The sequence below is a fragment of the Entelurus aequoreus genome, linkage group LG04, assembly GCF_033978785.1.
Source record: "Entelurus aequoreus isolate RoL-2023_Sb linkage group LG04, RoL_Eaeq_v1.1, whole genome shotgun sequence".
Lineage (NCBI taxonomy): Eukaryota > Metazoa > Chordata > Actinopteri > Syngnathiformes > Syngnathidae > Entelurus > Entelurus aequoreus.
Window position 1 is genome coordinate 45,568,307 of NC_084734.1, and position 22,658 is coordinate 45,590,964.

A 22,658-nucleotide genomic window follows, 5' to 3' on the forward strand; every position below is an offset into this window, starting at 1 on the left:
AGTGTTTTTGCTTTTTGTAACAGTATAAAAATAAACCTATTTCTTTAACACAAATATGTTCTGTTTACCTAAATAAAATCAGTGTGCAGCTTTATGATAGAGCAGGTCTCCTACTTTCATCACTATGACAACTACTTTGACAAAAACAATGGAAAGGTGAGATATGTGTCTTTTATTATTATTATGACTGAATTTTTTAAAATTGTGCTTAATTTATGAAGCAGATCTCCACTCACAGCTTTAATGCTTTATTGTAGTAATTTGTCATTAAATAGAAGCATAATTTCAGAATTTACCACTTGTAGACATACTAAGAGTTGAAGTAAATGTTAGTTGACCCTTTGGCAAATTACTGTATTACCAGCTACCTGTTAGACCTCTGTGTCACCATCATACCGTGTATTGTCACCATCATAATGTGTATTGTCACCATCATAACATGTATTGTCACCATCGTAACGTGTAGTGTCACTATCACAAAGTGTCTTGTCACCATCATAATGTGTCTTGTCACCATCGTAACGTGTCTTGTCACCATAGTAACGTGTCTTGTCACCATCGTAACGTGTCTCGTCACCATTTTAACAACATGTGTTGTCACTATCATAAAGCTGGACACACTATGATAATGTTCAATACGGCTGCAACGATTAGTTGACAACGTTGGTCATAAAAATTAATCGACAAAGATTTGTTATTGTCAACGAGTTGCTTGATAAAATGTTTAACTAATAGACCATCAGGAATGTGCATGTTTACAATTGTATTACTTCAGGTAAATAATTGCAGCGAAATAACCCCAACAGTACTAAATAAAAATACTTTTTGCACTGAATGTCATGTTTACAGAACATTTTGCACTGTAACTGTTTATTTATTTAATTTTAAAATACTTTGTGGAATATAGTAAAACCATTATTTTCTTAGTAATTTATGTTTCTTTCGTTACAATACTATAATACTATAACAGGTTTTAAAAAAATAGTTAAAATCAAGTCACAGACTCAACGTCAACTCAACGTGTACAGCATTTCATTAGCAATAATCGTTTGACTGATCAAAAAAATAATCACTAACTAGTCGACCATTCAAATATTTGTTAGTTGCAGCCCTATTGTATCCCATGAACCTTCTGTGTACATGTGTAAGCGTCCTCTGCAGTTAGGGTTGTCAACAGCCCCTTATAAACGGAGTTGTCCCGAATTTAGAAGCAAAATTGTCGCAAACTCGCATGGCTGCGGTAGTTGTGACCCCAAGATGCAGGAAACTGGAGATCGATGCGCAGGTAAGAGGATTTTAATATATTTAAACAAAGAGGAAGCAGTCATGCATACAAAGGTTCTCAAACAATAATCCTCGAGAAATGAGGAACAGGCGAGGCAGGCATAAATAGCCGCCTGATTCGGACTGCAACCAGGGGTGCCAGGCTGCCAATCAGGGACAGGGGAGGGAAAACGAGTGCTCAGGGAGAAAAGCAGGAAGAGGAACAAAAATAAGAGCGCCGACAAGAAACAAACACCAAACAAGGAACCACCACCAGAGGTTAAGTGACACATCGTCACAAAAATTATGTGTTTCTCTTGAGTTGTCAAGGGACACACTTTATTAAGTATTTTTAATTACCGTGAGAATAAAAAATAGTCTGTAAAATATCAATAGTTTTTTTCAAATGACAACAGCTTTACTACAGGTAGATGGCAAATATTTCGAATAGTTAAAAAGTCTTGTGTAATTTCCACGTTTTATTTTGTTAAATTCTACAGAATTTCTTTATAAAATGTATTTTCAAAAGTTTTTGTTCTATGCTACGTGCCTCTTAAGACCTCACTGTTGGCTTTGTAAGGTCATGTGACCTCTAAACTAAACACAATTGATGCAAATCCACCTTTTTTTCTCTTCCTTTCCAAATAAGAATCGATAAGAGAACCGTTAAAGAACCGAATCGTTAAGCAGAATTGAAAGTGGAATCGAAAAAATCTTATCAATTCCCATCCCTACAGTGGGAGATAGACGACTCAAAATCATCTACTATGGTTGCAAGGATGGTGTTTCTTCACCCTTGGTGTCATTTCTGGAACAACACATGCATATAGATCATAGACATTTCATGTCATTTAAATTTTTATTTCATTAGGAATATTTGAATTGATTGTTCTAAAAGACAAATTTTCACAGGGCTCCTTTTTCTTGTCTTTGTAAGACTTAGTCGTATCATAAATTAAGGTAATTTATTAAAACAGAACCAAATGTTTACAGGAATTAGAAACCCTCTTTATGACAGGACCACTGCTGTTTTTAAGAAGCTACTGTACTGTAAAATGGTTAGTCAAAGATCTTTCATATAACAATAGCGCTTTTGCATTTTAACAGTAGGTTCTTAAAAATAGCAGTCAAAGATCATTTCTATGAAAGAAGCGTGTTGTTGTTGTTTTTAAGGACCCTTTGCAAATCTGCTAGTCAAAGCTATTGTGGTTTGTGGCGGCGCATGCACATGGGGGTTGTTGGGGCTGGCGAACTTGCCGGATTCGTTTTCGTTTGTGGTCGTGTTGGTTGGCGTGTCAGGTGTCGGCCTGGGCCTACCCTCACACTTTCCTTCGCGCCCGATGTTGGGCCGTCGTCTGGGTGAGGACTTGTTGGGGGTTGTCGCTGTGGGAGGGGGGATGGATCGGCCGATTCTCGGTGGACAGTGGGTTCCGAGTCTGGTTTCCTTAGCTTCGTGCTGGGCAGTCCTGCTACGGTTGACTAGAGTGGGGCAGCCCGGGGTACACTCTGGGGAAGGTGGTTGGGCTCGTGGGTGCCCGGTTACTTGTGGGCCGGGGCGATCTTCTTGTCCGGCTGTGGGGAATCTCTTGGCGACCCGTCTCCCTGCCCGCGTGGGGTGTGGTTTCTCGCTGGCCTGGGAGCTGGTTCTATCCTGCTTCTTCCATGCCTTGTCCTCGGCAGTGCGCGTCCGTTTACGGACTGCCGCTGGCTTCCCCAGTGGCACGGTGGGCCCGGTCCTGGGGGTCCTGTCGCTGGCCAGCCTGCCTGCGTGGGGCTGGTGGTCCCTTGTTTCCTGGGCACCGCACCTGCTGTTTTGGAGTTGGGCTTTCTATGTCGCTGGGGCCATACTTTGGCTCCCGCACATACTGGGAGACAAATATATTGTACATGCAAATGTAAATTCATACATGCATACGCACATACAATACATGGGTACATATACGCATACGTAGGTACATACAGTACATACGCACAAACATACTAGGGCTGCAACCAACAACTATTTTGATAGTCGACTAGTCATCGACTATCTTAACGATTAGTCGACTAGTCGGATTATAAAGCGTACACATATTCAGTGGCTCTAATTTAGCCATCAACTTTTGAATTCAGCTTGAGATTTTTTTAGGCATGTGCTCACGGCGTGGCTTGGTTGATAGAGCGGCCGTGCCAGCAACCTCAGGGTTCCTGGTTCGATCCCCGTCTTCTGCCATTGTAGTCATGTCCGTTGTGTCCTTGAGAAAGACACTTCACCCTTGCTCCTGATGGGTCGTGGTTAGGGTCTTGCATGGCAGCTCCCGCCATCAGTGTGTAAATGTGTGTGTGAATGGTTGAATGTGGAAATCGTGTCAAAGCGCTTTGAGTACCTTGAAGGTAGAAAAGTGCTATAAAAGTATAACTCATTTATAACCCATGACTAATTTGTTCATAAATATGTATTTTTACGGTAACTATGCTGCTCATTAGGCTGTTGGAAAAACAGAATAATTATTACCCTTTTGTCCATTTAAAAGAAAGGACAGGAAAAGTGCTGAATAAAACTAATACATGTTTTATTTTACAAACACCGTTTCCATATGAGTTGGGAAATTGTGTTAGATGTAAATATAAACGGAATACAATGATTTGCAAGTCATTTTCAACCCTTATTCAGTTGAATATGCTACAAAGACAACATATTTGATGTTCGAACTGATAAACTTTTTTTTTTTTGCAAATAATCATTAACTTTAGAATTTGATGCCAGCAACACGTGACAAAGAAGTTGGGAAAGGTGGCAATAAATACTGATAAGGTTGAGGAATGCTCATCAAACACTTATTTGGAACATCCCACAGGTGAACAGGCAAATTGGGAACAGGTGGGTGCCATGATTGGGTATAAAAGTAGATTCCATGAAATGCTCAGTCATTCACAAACAAGGATGGGGTGAAGGTCACCACTTTGTCAACAAATGCGTGAGCAAATTGTTGAACAGTTTAAGAAAAACCTTTCTCAACCAGCTATTGCAAGGAATTTAGGGATTTCACCATCTACGGTCCGTAATATCATCAAAGGGTTCAGAGAATCTGGAGAAATCACTGCACATAAGCAGCTAAGCCCGTGACCTTCGATCCCTCAGGCTGTGCTGCATCAACAAGCGACATCACTGTGTAAAGGATATCACCACATGGGCTCAGGAACACTTAAGAAACCCACTGTCAGTAACTACAGTTGGTCGCTACATCTGTAAGTGCAAGTTAAAACTCTCCTATGCAAGGCGAAAACCGTTTATCAACAACACCCAGAAACGCCGTCAGCTTCGCTGAGCCTGAGCTCATCTAAGATGGACTGATACAAAGTGGAAAAGTGTTCTTTGGTCTGACGAGTCCACATTTCAAATTATTTTTGGAAACTGTGGACGTCGTGTCCTCCGGACCAAAGAGGAAAAGAACCATCCGGATTGTTATAGGCGCAAAGTTGAAAAGCCAGCATCTGTGATTGTATGGGGGTGTATTAGTGCCCAAGACATGGGTAACTTACACATCTGTGAAGGCGCCATTAATGCTGAAAGGTACATACAGGTTTTGGAGCAACATATGTTGCCATCCAAGCAACATTACCATGGACGCCCCTGCTTATTTCAGCAAGACAATGCCAAGCCACGTGTTACATCAACGTGGCTTCATAGTAAAAGAGTGCGGGTACTAGACTGGCCTGCCTGTAGTCCAGACCTGTCTCCCATTGAAAATGTGTGGCGCATTATGAAGCCTAAAATACCACAACGGAGACCCCTGGACTGTTGAACAACTTAAGCTGTACATCAAGCAAGAATGGGAAAGAATTCCACCTGAGAAGCTTAAAAAATGTGTCTCCTCAGTTCCCAAACGTTTACTGAGTGTTGTTAAAAGGAAAGGCCACGTAACACAGTGGTGAACATGCCCTTTCCCAACTACTTTGGCACGTGTTGCAGCCATGAAATTCTAAGTTAATTATTATTTGCAAAAAAAAAAAAGTTTATGAGTTTGAACATCAAATATGTTGTCTTTGTAGTGCATTCAATTGAATATGGGTTGAAAAGGGTTTGCAAATCATTGTATTCCGTTTATATTTACATCTAACACAATTTCCCAACTCATATGGAAACGGGGTTTGTAAAAAAGGACAGTTAAAATTAACCTGACTCTCGCCAGATCCTTGTAGTTTGTTGAGCTCCACACAAGGATCTGAACTCGAGGACAATGCAAACTCCTTCAAGATAGCAAAAAATAATGAACCAATCAAGATCGCCGGGTGGGATTTCATAGATGTGAGGTAGCACCCAAGCGACTGTTTGATTCAAATAACAACGACGGCACGCAGTGAGGAGTCATGTGCTGACATTGATTCTGCTATTGCAACTGTTTTGTCGAATCTATCGAATATTAATTCTTTAAAAGATGAACAGAGAACGGTTTTGAACTTTTCGGTCTGTCGTTATCCAATATGTCGGCTGTTCTGTTTCGGATTTCCCAGCGTCGCTCTCATCAGCGTCACGGGTTGATTTCGATGTGAGTGGTTGAAGTAGCACGTCATTCATGATAACGGACAAGTGGTTTATCCAATCACATATAATGATTTTTTTTACAAGGCCCTGCCTTCTGAAATACATCTCCTATTGAGAAGTCCCAGATCCTTGTGTGGAGCTCAGCGAACTACAAGGATCTGGCGAGAGTCAGGTTAAGTTAAAATAGCAATAACAATAAATGATAAAAACAACAAAACATCTGTGGACATTGCACCTCTACACACGGTACAAACATTCACACGCACATTCAATGTACAAACATACATACATACATGCATACTATACATACATTCATGCATATATATATACGTTTCGTCAATATTAACGTTATCCCCCACCCCGGGTGGGGGGAAACTGGGTAGAAACACGGCACACTGCTGAAGCTTAACCTATTTTTGTACACACACCTATTTTCATACATCCATCCATCCATCCATCCATTTTCTACCGCTTATTCCCTTCGGGGTCGCGGGGGGCGCTGGAGCCTATCCCAGCTACAATCGGCGGCAGGCGGGGTACACCCTGGACAAGTCGCCACCTCATCACAGGGCCATATATACATACATACGCAAATAGAGATGTATATTCATACATACACACATACAGTACATAGGTACATACGTGCATACATAGGTACATACGAACGCACATACATACATACATACACACTTGGTACATACATCCACACGCACATTCACTGTACAAACATACGTACATACTGTACATGCACATACACCGGTACATACATACATACACTCATGCATATAATCACATTTCATCAATCATATATTAACGTTGTTCCCCCAGGGAAAACTGGGTGGAAACACGGCATACTGCTGAAGCTTAACCTATTTTTACCATAACAATCTGTTAGGTTAATATCGTCCACTCCTCTTCCCACCCCCTTTGTCTGATTTATTTTGTAATTCATGTCTTTATTACATTTATGTATTGTTGCATTTGAAGCGATTGTAATGTTGATAATAGAGGTAATTATTAGTATTACTCATTATCAATAGTGTTTTTTCTATTGGTAATTTTATTGCGCCATTTGTAGTGCAATAATGTTCATTGTCATTTGTATGTTATTACTTTCTACTTCATTAACTGGTGCTTTGTTATAATTTTTTGCATTATATTTGTATACATTGTATTCGCCGATGGTGTTCTGTTGTTATTCTTGCTTTTGTTTTTTGTCGTTGTTTTTCTGTCTGTCTCATCTCCTTCTTGTCCCTGCAATTTCCCCTGTCTTCTTTTTTCTTCTTCTTTCTATCCCATCCCCAAAAACTAAATACATCCATTTAATAAAGTCAAATACAAGTAAGGCAACAAGAGAAGTATCCCACACTTCTCTTTTGTATAGCAATTATGTACAGCAGATATGGGCATCTACATCAACAATATAATTTGCCTGAATGGCTGGACAGGAAATGTTAAAAAAATTGAAATACTGGAATACAATATTATATTATATTACAGTATTTTTATTCATATATTTATTTTCACTTTACTCCTTTTTTTACATAAATATTATTAATGTATAAGTAGGTATGAAATAATAGAATGACAGCATTTTGTTAGTTATACTGCTGTAAGTGCTTTACTATTAGTAATTAATTACGCCACAAAGAATTGAGCATGTGCTAATTGTATGTAATAAAATGCTCATGCTATATTAATATCTCTATCGGTACCAACATGTATTTTGATATTTTTCGATACTTTTCAAAATAAAAGTGACCACAAAAATATCATTATTGGCTTTAATTGATCAGAAAATCTTATACATTAAACATATGTTTCGTATTGCAGAACACTGAAATAAAATGGTATTAAATAACCTTTTGAACGTATTGGACAACTTCTCTTTTAGTTGTAAGTAAGCAAACAGGTTAATTAGGCTTCTGACATACACAGTAACATATTTTGTCATTTCTAATTGTATTATTTTGTCATAATTATGAGGAACAAGCGGTAAAAACGGATGGATGGATGGACTATTCATCTACTTGTTAATTTACTGTTCATACCTGGTTACATTTTATTTTAAAATGTTATATCTACTCTTCAGTTAAAATGTAATAAGCACTTATACTTTTGTTGTTTAGATATTTAACATAAGTTTGGGTCATACCAAAACATTGGGTATCCATCCAATACCGAGATGGTATTAAAGGGTTATACTGTACATTGGTCATAAGTGTTCCGCAACATAGTTCCTGAGTTTATAAACAATAGCAAAATGACAAAAGATTTCATAATAATATAAAATATCAATGTAGTCATTGTAGTATCGACCATATACAGCTCTTGTACTTATCATTACAGTCGATATTTGTATTGATCTACCCAGTTGAGTACATTCAGTAACGCTAGTTTGCTGTTAGCGGTTAGCTATTGTATCCTCCGATAGGTTGTATTCATCTGGCATCACGTTTGGCTCCTTAAATGTGTGAAGTGCTGGGCCAGCGAGCGTCTGTTGTCATAACGTTCTGGGCAGCATTTTGCTCTTCTTGTAGAAAAATGCCCTATGCTTGCGTCGTTTTAGAATGTTGAAACCGTTCGAAACACAAAAAGATACAAGTTTCTCCTGAGTTTTTAGAGATGTATCAAGAAGGGCGAAAGAATGCAAGATTTGACAAAAAACAATGCGAAACTTCTCATGCGCTCTAGTCTAAGGAAGCAGATTGACCTTTAACAAACCTTTGTTTAAGGTTTTTTTAATATTTTCAACGTTTAGTATTTCCCATTTAAATACCATCTGGATATTTGATGTATTTTATCTTGTTCCGGAGTTCTTGAAACACATTTTTGTTACAAGTGTTTCGTAAAGCACCAACTCAGCGAATCTAAATAAAAGAAAGCAAATGTGAGCAAAACCCAAAATAGTTTAGCTTCTACCAAAGGTAGCAATCATAAACGAAGCTTTCAGCACATACACAACGTTGACATCTATAGTTATATGTTGATAAAGACTGGAAAAAACATACATAATCGTAAACGACGCGTGCAACAACAATAAGGCAACAAACATGGCTGGAGACATGAAGTTAAATCATGAAATGCAACCTCACCCGAGCAAAAAACACTGCATGATTTATCCGGGAGAGTTTTGATACCAATATCTTTGACCCAGCCACACACAAAGAAGTTGTAAACCATGATTTTCCAAGTTTTCATCTGTTTTGTCAGGAAGAATGATGTCTGGAGCAATAGATTGTTTGACAAATCCTGGAATGCGACCAACGGATCCTTGGGATCACTTGACAAATCTTTTTTGGGATATTGTAAAGGTATATTTTCCATTGCATAGTTAGATTTTTTGCTCGTATATCTGATTTTAATTATACAATATAGGCCCCTTCTGTACTCAGATTGTTCGCACTCTGTTTGCTGCACAGTTGCCATATTGGTTTGGTGGCCCACCACTTTGTTTACTTCTGTTCAAAAGTCACGTGATGGAATACAACCAATAGTGTGTAGTGATGCATGTTTTGTAGGAGTGTGCATCTCTACCTTAAATGGCGATCCGATATGAATCTCAATACATCGGTTACGATACGATTCACTAGCAATACTTTTTAAAGCATTACGATTCGATGCGAATCGATGCAGATGGAAGCTTTGCATGGTGAAAACAAAATTAAATGTATCATGTCAAAACAATGTTGTATTTTCATTTTTTAAATAGACACATACAAAACAAGCGGTCCTGTATTCTTTTTTAGCAAAAAGTAGAACTATCAACTTCAAGACATTGTAATCCATAAACTTAAAGAAAATAAGATGTGTGATAAAAAATGCAAATTATGATTAGAACTGTAAATTAATTTTCTTCTGTTGATTCTTAGTTTAGTTGTATTTTTCTTCGTTTTACATTGTTAATTGTTAGCATATTAAATTTGATCAAAAGACTGAAGGGTTGTGATAGTTACAAACAAACCAAATCTATTGACTGGCACATTAACATGAACATTTATTTTTATTTGAAGAGTGACTCTGATGAAATATTTACATCTCAACCAAAGCAGAAACAGCGGCAGCTTTGCACAGAGTGGGTGTGGGTCTCCTTTCTGCTTTGACGAGAATGAAACGGACTTCATTGCAATTGCATTTAAAAGTACAACTAAATGTGTTTTCAGTACAAGCTGTCCAAGAGCAGACATTCAGTAGATGGGTGACCGCCTGAGAGGAAAGGCTCACAGCACCACCGCTTGTACGTTAAGGACATTAGAGTGATACATGCTTTCATGTCTCCAATCATCCAAAAAAGTTGCTAGATTTGTCGCTAGTCACTTTTGAAATCAATGTCACAAAAAGGAGTTGGAAAGATACAAGATTTAGCGAGAAAGTTGCCAAGTTGACAACACTGAGGTGTGTGTGAAAGATAAAGACGCAAAGACCCGCCTTAGGTTGCTTCTGATTGGTTTGCATTGCATGATGCCTTCCATGGTTGGCTTTGATTTAGGCACAATAATTTTTGGATTGGTCGGTCATTGGTTCTTTCGGTAAGTCAATCAGAATTACTGTCTGCCAGGTTGCTCTGTCGTTGTCAGTTGCTAACGACAACGGTATTCGTATTACGTCACCGGAGAAGTGTTCGCAAAATTAGAGCGGCCATATTTTGTAACAGATCTACAATCAACCGATTTATGACTTTCCAATCGGACGTCGACCAATCTATATTACAAATAGATTGATCCAGACGCTCGTCGAACGATGTATTTAAATCTCTAAAGTTAAAATCGGGTATCAATTTGTACCGATTAATTTTTACACCCCTAATGTTCAGCTATTCCTAGTTCTGCAAGGATGATTCAAAACGTAGTTTATTTGTGAAGGCGCCATTAATGCTGAAAGGTACATACAGGTTTTGGAGCAACATATGTTGCCATCCAAGCAACGTTACCATGGACGCCCCTGCTTATTTCAGCAAGACAATGCCAAGCCACGTGTTACATCAACGTGGCTTCATAGTAAAAGAGTGCGGGTACTAGACTGGCCTGCCAGTAGTCCAGACCTGTCCCCCATTGAAAATGTGTGGTGCATTATGAAGCCTAAAATACCACAACGGAGACCCCCGGACTGTTGAACAACTTAAGCTGTACATCAAGCAAGAATGGGAAAGAATTCCACCTGAGAAGCTTAAAAGATGTGTCTCCTCAGTTCCCAAACGTTTACTGAGTGTTGTTAAAAGGAAAGACCATGTAACACATTGGTGAACATGCCCAAGGATGATTCAAAACGTAGTTTATTTGTCGCCGTGGAGGTGAAGATTAGTGATTTAGACGAAAGCTAGCTAGCTAGTTATGACTCTGAAGTGCATTGAGGAAGCGTACGTTCTCTTATCATCAAACCCTATCATCAAACAAATTTCAGGTTTTCCCCCAGATTACCAACATACCTGTGGGGGTAGAGGCGTGGCTAGAGGGGTTGGGGGCGTGGTCAATATATCAATCAATCAATCAATCAATGTTTATTTATATAGCCCTAAATCACAAGTGTCTCAAAGGGCTGCACAAGCCACAACGACATCCTCAGTACAGAGCCCACATAAGGGCAAGGAAAAACTCACCCCAGTGGGACATCGATGTGAATGACTATGAGAAACCTTGGAGAGGACTGCATATGTGGGTAATGCCCCCCCCCCCTCTAAGGGAGACCGAAAGCAATGGATGTCGAGTGGGTCTGACATAATGTTGTGAAAGTCCAGTCCATAGTGGATCCAACATAACATAACAACATAACATAACATCATATGATTTGCATAATCTGCGATGAAGGCTAAAACAATGTTAGATATAACTCACCTGTTATTATTAATTATTATGGTGGCAATTGCTCTCCAAGTACCACCATAATGACCAACATTAAAATATAGTAGCGTAGTAGGTCTAAGTATTTACTAAAAACAAGGCAGATGTTTTATTTAACAAGTATATTTAATATTGTCGGCCACTGTAACATTACACATAGTTTGAACAGTAACACAGTGTTTGTATATAGGAAAACAAAACACTGTACTTTAATCAAGTCAATTTTTGTTGTACCTCTAGATGGAGCCCGAATACCACTAGTGGCAGAGCTGTGTTCCGAGAGAGTATGGCCAACCTGGTTTAAGGCGATCTCAATGATTGGTCAAAAGGCACTCATGTGACTACTGGGTGTTTTCCACCAACTTTGAGCTGATCCTATGTGTTTGCGCCGCTTCCTTGTTAGTTTTTCGACGTGAAAAAATGCCGTTATGCAGCCCGGGGCTGCTCTACTAACAATAATTGTGGAAAGCTTTTACAATGCTTTCCCCACAACCGGGAAAGAAGACAAATGAATGTTTGCCGTCAACACTGGAGAGTCACCAACTATAGTGTCTTGTGTGAGGTAAACACACGACACAACATCTTTGTTTTGTTCATGAGAGAACACACAGAAGTTATTACAAATAATAACAGACAAAATTAATAAATTAGAAAGATGGTTTGACAAAACAGACTACCGTATTTCCTTGAATAGCCGCAGGGGCGTTAATTAATTTAAAACCTCCTGTCACACCTGCGTTTACCGGAAACCGGCGGGATGGCCGTGCATGCGGTAATTATTTTAAAACCTCTTCTCACTCCGGCGTTTACCAAAAGGAATCCATAAAATTTAGGCGTGCGCTTTGAGTGTGATGTAAGCATACCATCATGAAAAGCACATTTAATTAAAAAAAACGTTATTATGGTCTTACCTGTACTTATAAATGGAGTCCATTTGCAGCTCCTTCTGACCAAAAGCATCGATAACTTGTTTATAGAAGTCTTCCTTATTTTCTTTCTTCAGTTTTAAAAGTCTCTGTTTCGATGGAGATATTCCTTTAATTATTACCTCCTGCTTCGATTGAAAGTCCAGTTTAGAAAACTGTTTTATTTTATGTATGTAATCCTCCATTTTAAAAGTTCAGGCAGAGGACAGAAAAAAAAATCTCTTGCTGCGTGTGTTCACTTCTTCTGCAGTACCGGAAGTCGCAAGAAGGATCACTAGCGCGGCAGCGCCCTCTACCACCAGGAGGCGGGAGTCATTTAATGACTTATACAGTATTTCACACACGCAGCTACGGTATATTAATAAAACATAGCTGCTTACTGTTCTCTTTAGCATACTGTACAGGTATTCAATAGCTTGGACCTTAAATCCTACTGAAAAGCTCTTTATCTTTTTTCCTTTGTGCGATTGTAAACTACTGAAAGCAGTTTCCTCCATTTTGAAAATGAGGACAGATGCGTCACTCGTGACGTAACGAATTTGACCCGGTGGAAGTTCTAGCCATATGCTAAATATTTTGCGAAACGAGTTTGACCCGGCGAAAATTACAGACATGCGATAATAAAATTAATATTTTGCGAAACGAATTTGATCCAGCTTCAATAATAAACCGGCGATAAGGCCAAGCATGCGTTAATTATTTTGAGAAACGAGTTTGACCCGGCAGTAATTCTAGACGTGCGAATACTATATTCCCTGCGCCAATTCAAGGAAATACGGTATCTTTGAATCTCAATACAACTAAAATAATGCTATTCGGTAACAGTAGAAGAGAAAGTCAAACACAAATACAAATGGACTGAGTAGACATTGAAATAGTAAAATAAACCAAATTTGGGGTGTAATAATAGATGATAGAATGAACTGGAAATCTCATATAAAAATATACATCATAAAGTGGCAAGGAGTATTTCAATAATGAATAAAGCAAAATATGTTCTGGCGACTTGTCCAGGGTCTACCCTGCCTTCTGCTCGAATGCCGCTGAGATAGGCTCCAGCACCCCCCGTGACCCTGAAAGGGACAAGCGGTAGAAAATGAATGGATGGATGGATGTTCCAAACCAGTAATCACTCCATATTCTCTACTTCTCGTTAGTGTTACCATATCTGAGTTATGGTGTTGAAATATGGGGAAAAATTATAATTTCTCAGTGATTGTTGGTCCAAAGCTAATAAAGATTTTGGAAAAATGTGGGTAAAGGGTTATTTTTTTGGTCTCTCTGGGTATTCTTTCACATTTTTTGTACCGTCTGGTGCGTGTTAGAGAGCCTGCTGGTCACTCAACACTTAAGGAAAGTAGCTGCAGAGTGCATCAAATATGGCAGCAAAATTATACTTTGACAAAATAAAATAATGTTTTGTTGTAAATGTATGAGCTGGTGTATGTTTAGAATTAAATGTATTTGTATGATTATGGTTTATTTTGTCAGAGAAACTAACATCAAAACAACAGCAATTGCATGCTTCCAGGCACATCCACACACGTCCTTGGTAGTAAACAATGTGCCTGTTGTTTAGTGGGCCATACTCTCTTTATACACTGATCTGACTAGTGGTACGCGTACCACAGTTTGAGAATCATTGTCTTATATTATATCCTTAAGCTAGTTTTTAATCATTGCTGCTTATTGTACGATGTACTTTGTTGAATATTTTTCAAGTTGCTTGAGACTTCTCTAATCCTTTTAGTGACTTTTTTTAAATTTTGAGTGACAGATTTATTGTCAAAATCGGATCTCGAAATTATCATTCACGCGTTCATTTAGTCTCACATTGATTATTGTAATTCTGTTTACACTTGTTTTCAACAAGTCAAGCAAGTACATGTGAGGAAAACCCTGAATTTGAATAATTTATATAATCTATATCGCCCAACCCAAAATGTTTTAAAGCACCACTTGCCGAATGGCGATTCAGTGTTTATAGCTTTTTCTCAATTGTTAGTTTTGATGTAAAAATACATCCATTTTCCCGCTCCCGTCTCCACACTGTTTCTGCTTGTAAGTGCTGTGTGTGTGTGTGTGTGTGTGTGTTGACTTACATGCGCCTTGGCTCATAGTACCAGCAGTGTCACCACAGCGCGCCAGCACGCGCATGAAAAAAAAGTACCAGTATTTTTCAAAGGCAGTATAGTACCTTTTTAAATAATTATTACCGCAGTACTTTATTAGTGTTGTTATACCATACAACTCTATTTCGCTAGTAAGCATCTCACACAGTATGGATTTTCTTCTGCAATTAGCGCCAAGGTAATTGTCCAGGATTTTCCACTTTTTCATTATCGTTCCAATCACTTCTCGCAATGTTTACAAATGTTGACCTTCGCGATGAGACCTGACCCAAGTTGTAAAATCAGTGAAAAGACTTTACTCCATCATGCATTAACATGTTTACCTTAGGGCAGGCCCATTCAACTGGCAACCCGCGGGTCACATCCAGCCCTCCGAAGCTTTTCATTTGGCCCGCCGAACATCACCCAAATAGGCTTGATGAAACCATTAAAACTAGGGTGTATGTAGTACTGCTGCCACCCCGCAGGGGGAAACAGCGAGACATGTGTCACAGTGAAGCAGCAGTGGGATGAGTAGAAGAAGACTACTCATTCAACCCTGAAAAAAAATCTAAATAGATAGCAAAAATCGGACTTTTAACGACTGGACAACAAAGTATGAATGTTCTACCCCAAGCAAGTGCTCGAGTCATTTTTATGGCAGACCTTTTAAGCGATGGACACACTGATCCAGACAAGCAGCAACAATGGTAGACAGCCCAGCATGTAAGCTTTATCACAAAACTTGGTCAAACATTTGTAAGTGGATATAATTTGTGCATAAAGATATTTACTTTGTTTTGCATTGAAATTGCTAACTTTGTGATGTATTTTGTATTCGTGGTCGTGTTTTGTTTTTTATCTGAGAGTAACGATCAATCCTTGTTTAATACATTTAGTGCTAAATTTGACCAGTAGAGGATGACAACAACAACTCACATACAATGTTTGGTGTTTGAATGTTGTGTAATTTCTAGGGATGATACTCGAAACCGGTTTTCCCGGTTGTTCGATAAGAAAAGAACCGAGTCCTCGGACTCGAATCCCTTTTTGAGAACCGGTACCCGTTATCGAGACCACTATAGTAAAGAAAAAGAGTTGGTTCTTTATTCGAATCCCTCGGAACGAATCCCGTCCCGACCAGAAATGCTTAGTGTGACATCACAAGAAATTACGTCACGTAGCTCAGTCATTAGGCGCAGATAGCGAAAGCAGGAAAAAAATGGACCAGAAAAAGCGCTCCAAGGTGTAATAAAGTTCAAAACAAAAGGTATAATCCAATGAATAACTTTACTGAGAGATTTGAGCAGTGTACAAACACATGACAAACACTTTTACGACCAACCGGAAACATAGCAACCTGGCTAGCAACGCACCTCCTTTACGGCAGCTGTCGCAACGTTCTTAAAGCAACCGCAGCACATACATACAACATACAACATATATGACGTCTCCCTTTTTTAACTTTTGTTTTTCTTTCCTTGTAAACAAAACAAAATCACACTGTATATGTGTTGTCTGTCTAATTATAAACAAAGCAGACGGGGCGTGTTGGCTGAGCTCTTGGCGTTTACTTTCACAGCGTGCTTATAACTTCATTCTTACGTGACGACATGCAACAACACTTTTCGGGGCTACCGCGCATGCTCGTCACTCCCGTTGCATGCTGGGTAGTGTAGTTGTTAAATTCCCTAGCCTAGCTCATAACATCACATATTTCCCCCTATAAAGAAATAATGTTAACTCAATAAAGTGTATTTCTTGTTTTAGCTTTAACTTTTCATTTTTAGCATTGTAACCACATTTGCAAACAACTTCTCTTTTCATAGAATTTTCTTTCAATAAAGAAATAAAGTGAAAAAATGTCAAAGCATCATAACAAAGTTATGTCAAATAGCAGCAGAAGTGCACTTTTTGGAGAACTGTATTATTTTCAGTTTTGTGCCCAAGGGACTGATCTTATTTAACACTATATTATTATTTATACACATATAGTGATCACAGAGACAGGTTGTTTTTGTGTTACTGTATATATTTGTTTTTCTGAAAAATCCCACTTAATATACTTTGGGTAACAACAGTCAATACTTATTTATTTATTAGATTTTTTTTTTTTCTTATATAATAAAAGTGAGCTTTTGTTAAACCAAATATTGTGTGTTTTTTTCCATATACCACAACCTATCTGGACTCAATAAGAGAATCGATAAGGAATCTGTTCGATAAGAGGATTCGATAATAGGCTCAAACTCGATAATTTCTTATCAAACATCATCCCTAGTAATTTCTATATGTGTAAATGTTTGTAGTTTATTGTATTAACACAGAACCTTTTATTTTATTTATGTAAAATACACAATGAACATTATTTATGTTAAATACACAATGGTTATCATTTTGTTACTGTTTATTTTATGTTTACATTTTTAGTCTTACAAACCCAAATGAAGGAAGAAGTGTAAAGAAATAAAACTAAGGGAGGAAAATAATTCAAAAGAAGGAACATCAATCCTCAACAACCTGGAGCTTCTTTTTCTTCATACTGTTAACTAGCTGCACATGCTGGAAACAAGTAGCGAGGGCAGAATATTGATATTATTGACAGTGCAGTGTGAAAGCCAATGTGTTTACTTTGCAATTAAGTAAACACAGTCTCTAAGAAATATAACCCGCGGAGGCACTTTCTGACGAAACATCCACATTTTGATGTGCGGCCCTTGGGCTCTTAAAACTGCGGCCCTCTTCATTATGTAGTTGAATAACTCTGCTCTAGGGCAGTACGGTGGTTAGAGCTCATGCCTCACAGCGAGAAGGTCCTGAATTGAATCCTTTTTGTGTGGAGTTTGCTTGTTCTCCCCGTGACTGTGTGGGTTCTCTCTAAGTACTCCGGCTTCCTCCCACCTCCAAAGACATGCATCTGGGGATAGGCTGATTGCCAACACTAAATTTGGCCTCGGTGTGTAAATGGTTGTGTGTTTATTTCTGTTTTCCCTGCGATGAAGTGGTGACTTGTCCAGGCGACCCTGCCTTCCGCCCGAGGTGCATCTGGTATAGACTCCAGCCCCTTAAACCCAGAGAGGGACAAGTGGTAGAAAATAGATGAATGGATGTTTGCTCTCCAGTTACAAATTGTTCAATTTGCACTTAACTATTTGACACAAAGACTTTGGCTTTGTAATCTCTGCTGCTAGCTAAACCGCACACTTGCTTGTTGTGCTTAATAATTCCAACTGGACTGCGCATGTACATAATCAGTTGTGTAGTTCGGAATAGTGCCCTTTTAGACTTGGGCCGAATCAGTTATTCAAACAATAAATGAAAATGAATTCAAACACCTTGCTGTCATTGATAAATAGCCATTTTCCTTTGTTTGTTTTCTTTATTGCTTTTAAACAGGGCACAAGAGTGTTCACTCTGTGCATCGCTTTCAAAACCAGAGCGTGTTTATTTAATAACAGAATTAAATGAAGAGAGTGAATCCTTTTGTCAGTCTTCCACAGTCTTTGTCTCTGTGAGTGGGACCGCTAGTTTACACACAGGATGCACGGACAAAGCCTTGCTAGTTGCTGGTGAGAAGAACCACAAAACAACAAAAATTAGGAGGAAAAAAAGATGATTGCAAAGCCAAATCTGGTGTGAGAGTATTTCGGCTTCAAAGGAGTGACCAAGATGAGCCCATCTACACAGACGAACGAGCAAATATCCCCAATTTGTTGGAAAGTGATGGAAACAAATAAAATACAACAAAATAGACCACTTTGTCCAGTTTATTAAACTGGGGAAAAAATTCACTTCAAGATGGCGGCGTGGCTCGGTTGGTAGAGGACCGTGCCAGCAACTTGAGGGTTACAGGTTTGATTCCCGCTTCCGCCATGCCATCCGAGTCACTGCCTTTGTGTCCTTGGGCAAGACACTTAACCCACCTTTTCCCAGGGCCACCCATACTGGTTTAAATGTATCTTAAAAAAGTAGCTAAGGGGTTTCACTATATAAAGCGCATTTGAGTCTCTAGAGAAAAGCGCTATGTAAGTATAATTCACTGAAGATGTTCAATATTTAAGAGATTAGTTTTATTCTTATTGTTTGCATACTTATTTAGGATCATTTAAAGTGAATTACCTTTAAATTACAAAGGTAGACAAACAACAACTAATAAGAACATTTGAAAAGGTTACTTGTTTTATTATTATTATGATTACATTAACACTTAATTTGGTCACAAAATAATGGTGACAATAGTATTGTTTATTGGCAATAATTTGTGTGACAATATCTCCTAATTTGTTATCAGCCCAGGCCTATAGTGGCAGTACTATTTCTTTGTATTATTCTTATTTCATGAACAATAGAATTCCGTCCATCCATTCATCCATTTTCTACCGCTTGTCTCTTTCGGAGTTGCGGGGAGTGCTGGAGCCTATCTCAGCTGCATTCGGGCGGAAGGAGGGGTACACCCTGGACAAGTCGCCACCTCATCGCAGGGCCAACACAGATAGACAGACAACCATTCCTCACTAATTAGTGATACTAGCACAAACATGTCATGTACCACCAAGGACAGGGTGGGATCATTTGTTATTGAAGAAAACCTGAGGTAAATTGACTGGGAAAACTCTTGATGATGGTACTGTATTCAAAAAAATTAAATAAAAAATCACACAAAAATCTAATTAGAATTGGCGACCATATTTTGGATTTAACTTAAATAACCACTCTAATACTGCAAACTTTGGTACTTAATTCATAGTTTTGGACTTAAAAATAAGATATCAGATTCAATTCCCCCCAAATAAACATAGTATAATTTTAGGCTTGTTTTCTGATGGCATAATTTGCGTTTTAGACACATTTTGGCCCTGTCACGTGGGGGTCGCATGTTACTGCGGGGTTCGTTCTCCTGGGATGCAGACGGACCACTCCGGACGAAGCGTGCAGGTAGGAATATGATTTATTGGCATAAATCCTCCAAAATACAAAACGACAGGAAACAAACAGAAGGAAAGTGTGCCGATCGCACGAGAAGCTAAGGAACAAAACTTAGCACAGGAATCAGGAGTCGAGAAACAGGAATAACTAAACGTAAGAGTTGCATACAGCAAACAACGAAGCCAGACCTTGTGTGGCGAGCAACATGAATAAATAGCTCTCTGATTAGTCCCCGGCAGCAGGTGAGCATCCTGGACACTCATCAGAGGCAGTTGAAACCAATCAGCACCCATGGTAACCAAAAACAAACCCAGGGTTGCACAAAACAGGAACTGAGGGGGGCCAAATCTAACAGAACAAAACCTAAGCAAAACATGATCTGGGCCACGGATAATGACAGGCCCACATTATAGTACATGTTTGGACCATTAGAAATACAAAATATTGGACATATCATCTAATCAGTAATAACATTTTATAGTTGCTTGATGACTTAAGGGGCTAATTTTAGTCAGCAAATACCAAAATGAATTACTTTGATTTGTTTTGGTGTCGGTTGGCGTTTTTTTTTTAATGGCGTTTTTTTCTCCATAGGACATATATTATAGATAGATATATAGAAAACAATAGAATTCGGTAAAAAAAAAAAAAAACGGAACCAGGAAAACGGGAAAAGACAAAAAACGTGAGTTCCCGGCAAAAACGGGACGGTTGGCAGGTATGCTCCTTGGTCTGTCTGATGCAAACTTGCCAACCCTCCCGGATTTTCCGGGAGACTCCCGAAATTCAGCGCCTCTCCCGAAAACCTCCCGGGACAAATTTTCTCCCGAAAATCTCCCGAAATTCAGGCGGAGCTGGAGTCCACGCCCCCTCCAGCTCCATGCGGACCTGAATGAGGACAGCCTGTTTTCACGTCCGCTTTCCCACAATATAAACAGCGTGCCTGCCCAATTACGTTATAACTGTAGAATGATCGAGGGCGAGTTCTTGGTTTCTAATGTGGGTTTATTGTTAGGCAGTTTCATTAACGTCCTCCCAGCGCGGTAACAACACACAACAACATCAGTCACGTTTTCGTCTACCGTAAAGCAGTTTTTCTGCTGTAAACAGCAATGTTGTGACACTCTTAAACAGGACAATACTGCCATCTACTGTACATATGTGACAATAACATCTACGGCTTTTAGAGAGTGCACAACTGCGCACACAACAAGGAGACGAAGCAGAAGAACGAGGAAGATACAGTCGTGGCGACGCCGACGATGAGTAAGATGAAGAAATACGCTTGTAAGTTCCAAGCCGCAGCTGCGATTGGACCTGGATAGCCTCTGGGAAGAAGTAGTGGACTACCAAGTGCTTGGCAGTGAAGATCTTCCTCAGGAAGTAAGGATTGACCAGTTTTGGGCCATGCTAGGGAGAGATGGAAGATTCCAGACTCTAGTGCATTTGATGAAAGCACTTTTGTGCGTGCCACAAAGCAATGCATCATCAGAGAGGGTGTTCAGCATGGTTAGAAAAATAGTGACAGAGAATAGAACAAGGATGGACAATTCAACCCTTAACTTAACAATGAGTAGATGAGTGTTATGTGTGTGTATATGTGTAAGTAAATGAACACTGAAATTCAAGTATTTATTATATATATATATATATACATATATATATATATATATATATATATATATGTGTATATATATATATATATATATATATATATATATATATATACAGTATATATATATATATATATATATATATATATATATATATATATATATATATATATATATATATATACAGTATATATATATATATATATATATATACAGTATATATATATATATATATATATATATATATACAGTATATATATATATATATATATATATATATATATATATATATACAGTATATATATATATGTATATAATAAAATATATATATACATATATATATATATATATATATATATATATATATATATATATATATATATATATATATATATATATATATATATATATTTTATTATATACATATATATATATATATACTGTATATATATATATATATATATATATATATATATATATATATATATATATATATATATATATATATATATATATATATATATATATATATATATATATATATATATATGTCATTCAAGGGCTGCGATTGGCCCAAGAGCCGCCAGTTGGATGTCTGTGATGTCATATTGCATCAAAAAAAATGATATACATATATATGTTGTATATATATATTTTTTTTTAAGTGAAGAAAGATCTGCCAGTTATGTGTGCGTTGAATGAATTGGACATTGGAGGCTTTCAACGGAAAGAAGCCACGACACTGGTCTGGATTCGGATTAAGTTCGCTTGAAAACGGTGGAAGCACAACCAGGAAGCACACGCACACGCACACACACACACACGCACGCACACACGCGCACAACACCGACCGTCCTTCACTCCTCCCCAGCTCTCCCAGTTTACCGAGCCGTGCCATCGCACCAGTCCGGCTCTCTCCCTCCGCTCCCCGGCACACGCTCGCTCGCTCGACGGCCCCCGGCAGGCAGGAAGTGCGGCGGTAAGTTGTTGGTCGCTTCGATCGCTGTCGTCGCTTGGTGTGTGCTTCAAGTTGTTCCGAAGGGAAAGAGGAAAGGGGGCGAATGCAATTATTTTTTTAAATGTGATATTTATTTGTCGACGCGGTGGAGAGAGGGAGGAGGAAGGAGGGAGGTGTGGAGCCTCTCACCGGCCGGAGCCTTCTCCTCCTCGTCTCTTCTTGTCGGGCCGTTCGGTCGTGACGTCCGCCACGCTGTGTCACTAATGAGGGTTCGACAATGTGATCGGATAATGAAGGAGGAAGAGGCTGCCCTTTTATTTGGCTTCTGTCAGCGTACAGTATTCCTCCCTTCCTCCCCCATTCTCACATATTTAGAGCCTGGCTTGTTCGGATGGGCAAGCGACGTCAAGCTTTACTGTGTACCATCCTGTTCTATTATTATTATTACTATTAATAATACTGCAACGTGCATGGGCCGCAAAGAGAAGCAAGAAGGCTT

General features: G+C 38.7%; 1 protein-coding gene across 5 annotated transcripts in view; it reads left to right on the forward strand.

Moving 5' to 3' along the window:
• The window catches only part of LOC133647861 (bromo adjacent homology domain-containing 1 protein), a 73,013-nt gene that overhangs the window by 20,423 nt on the left and 29,932 nt on the right, over positions 1-22,658 (forward strand). For 2 of the 5 annotated variants that reach the window (XM_062043587.1, XM_062043581.1), the window contains exon 1: positions 21,960-22,180. The exons of the other annotated variants lie outside the window; for them this stretch is intronic. The gene's annotated coding sequence lies outside the window, so the exon portion shown is untranslated. Of the gene's footprint in view, positions 1-21,959; positions 22,181-22,658 lie in introns of those variants that run through there. 5 annotated transcript variants of the gene reach the window in all.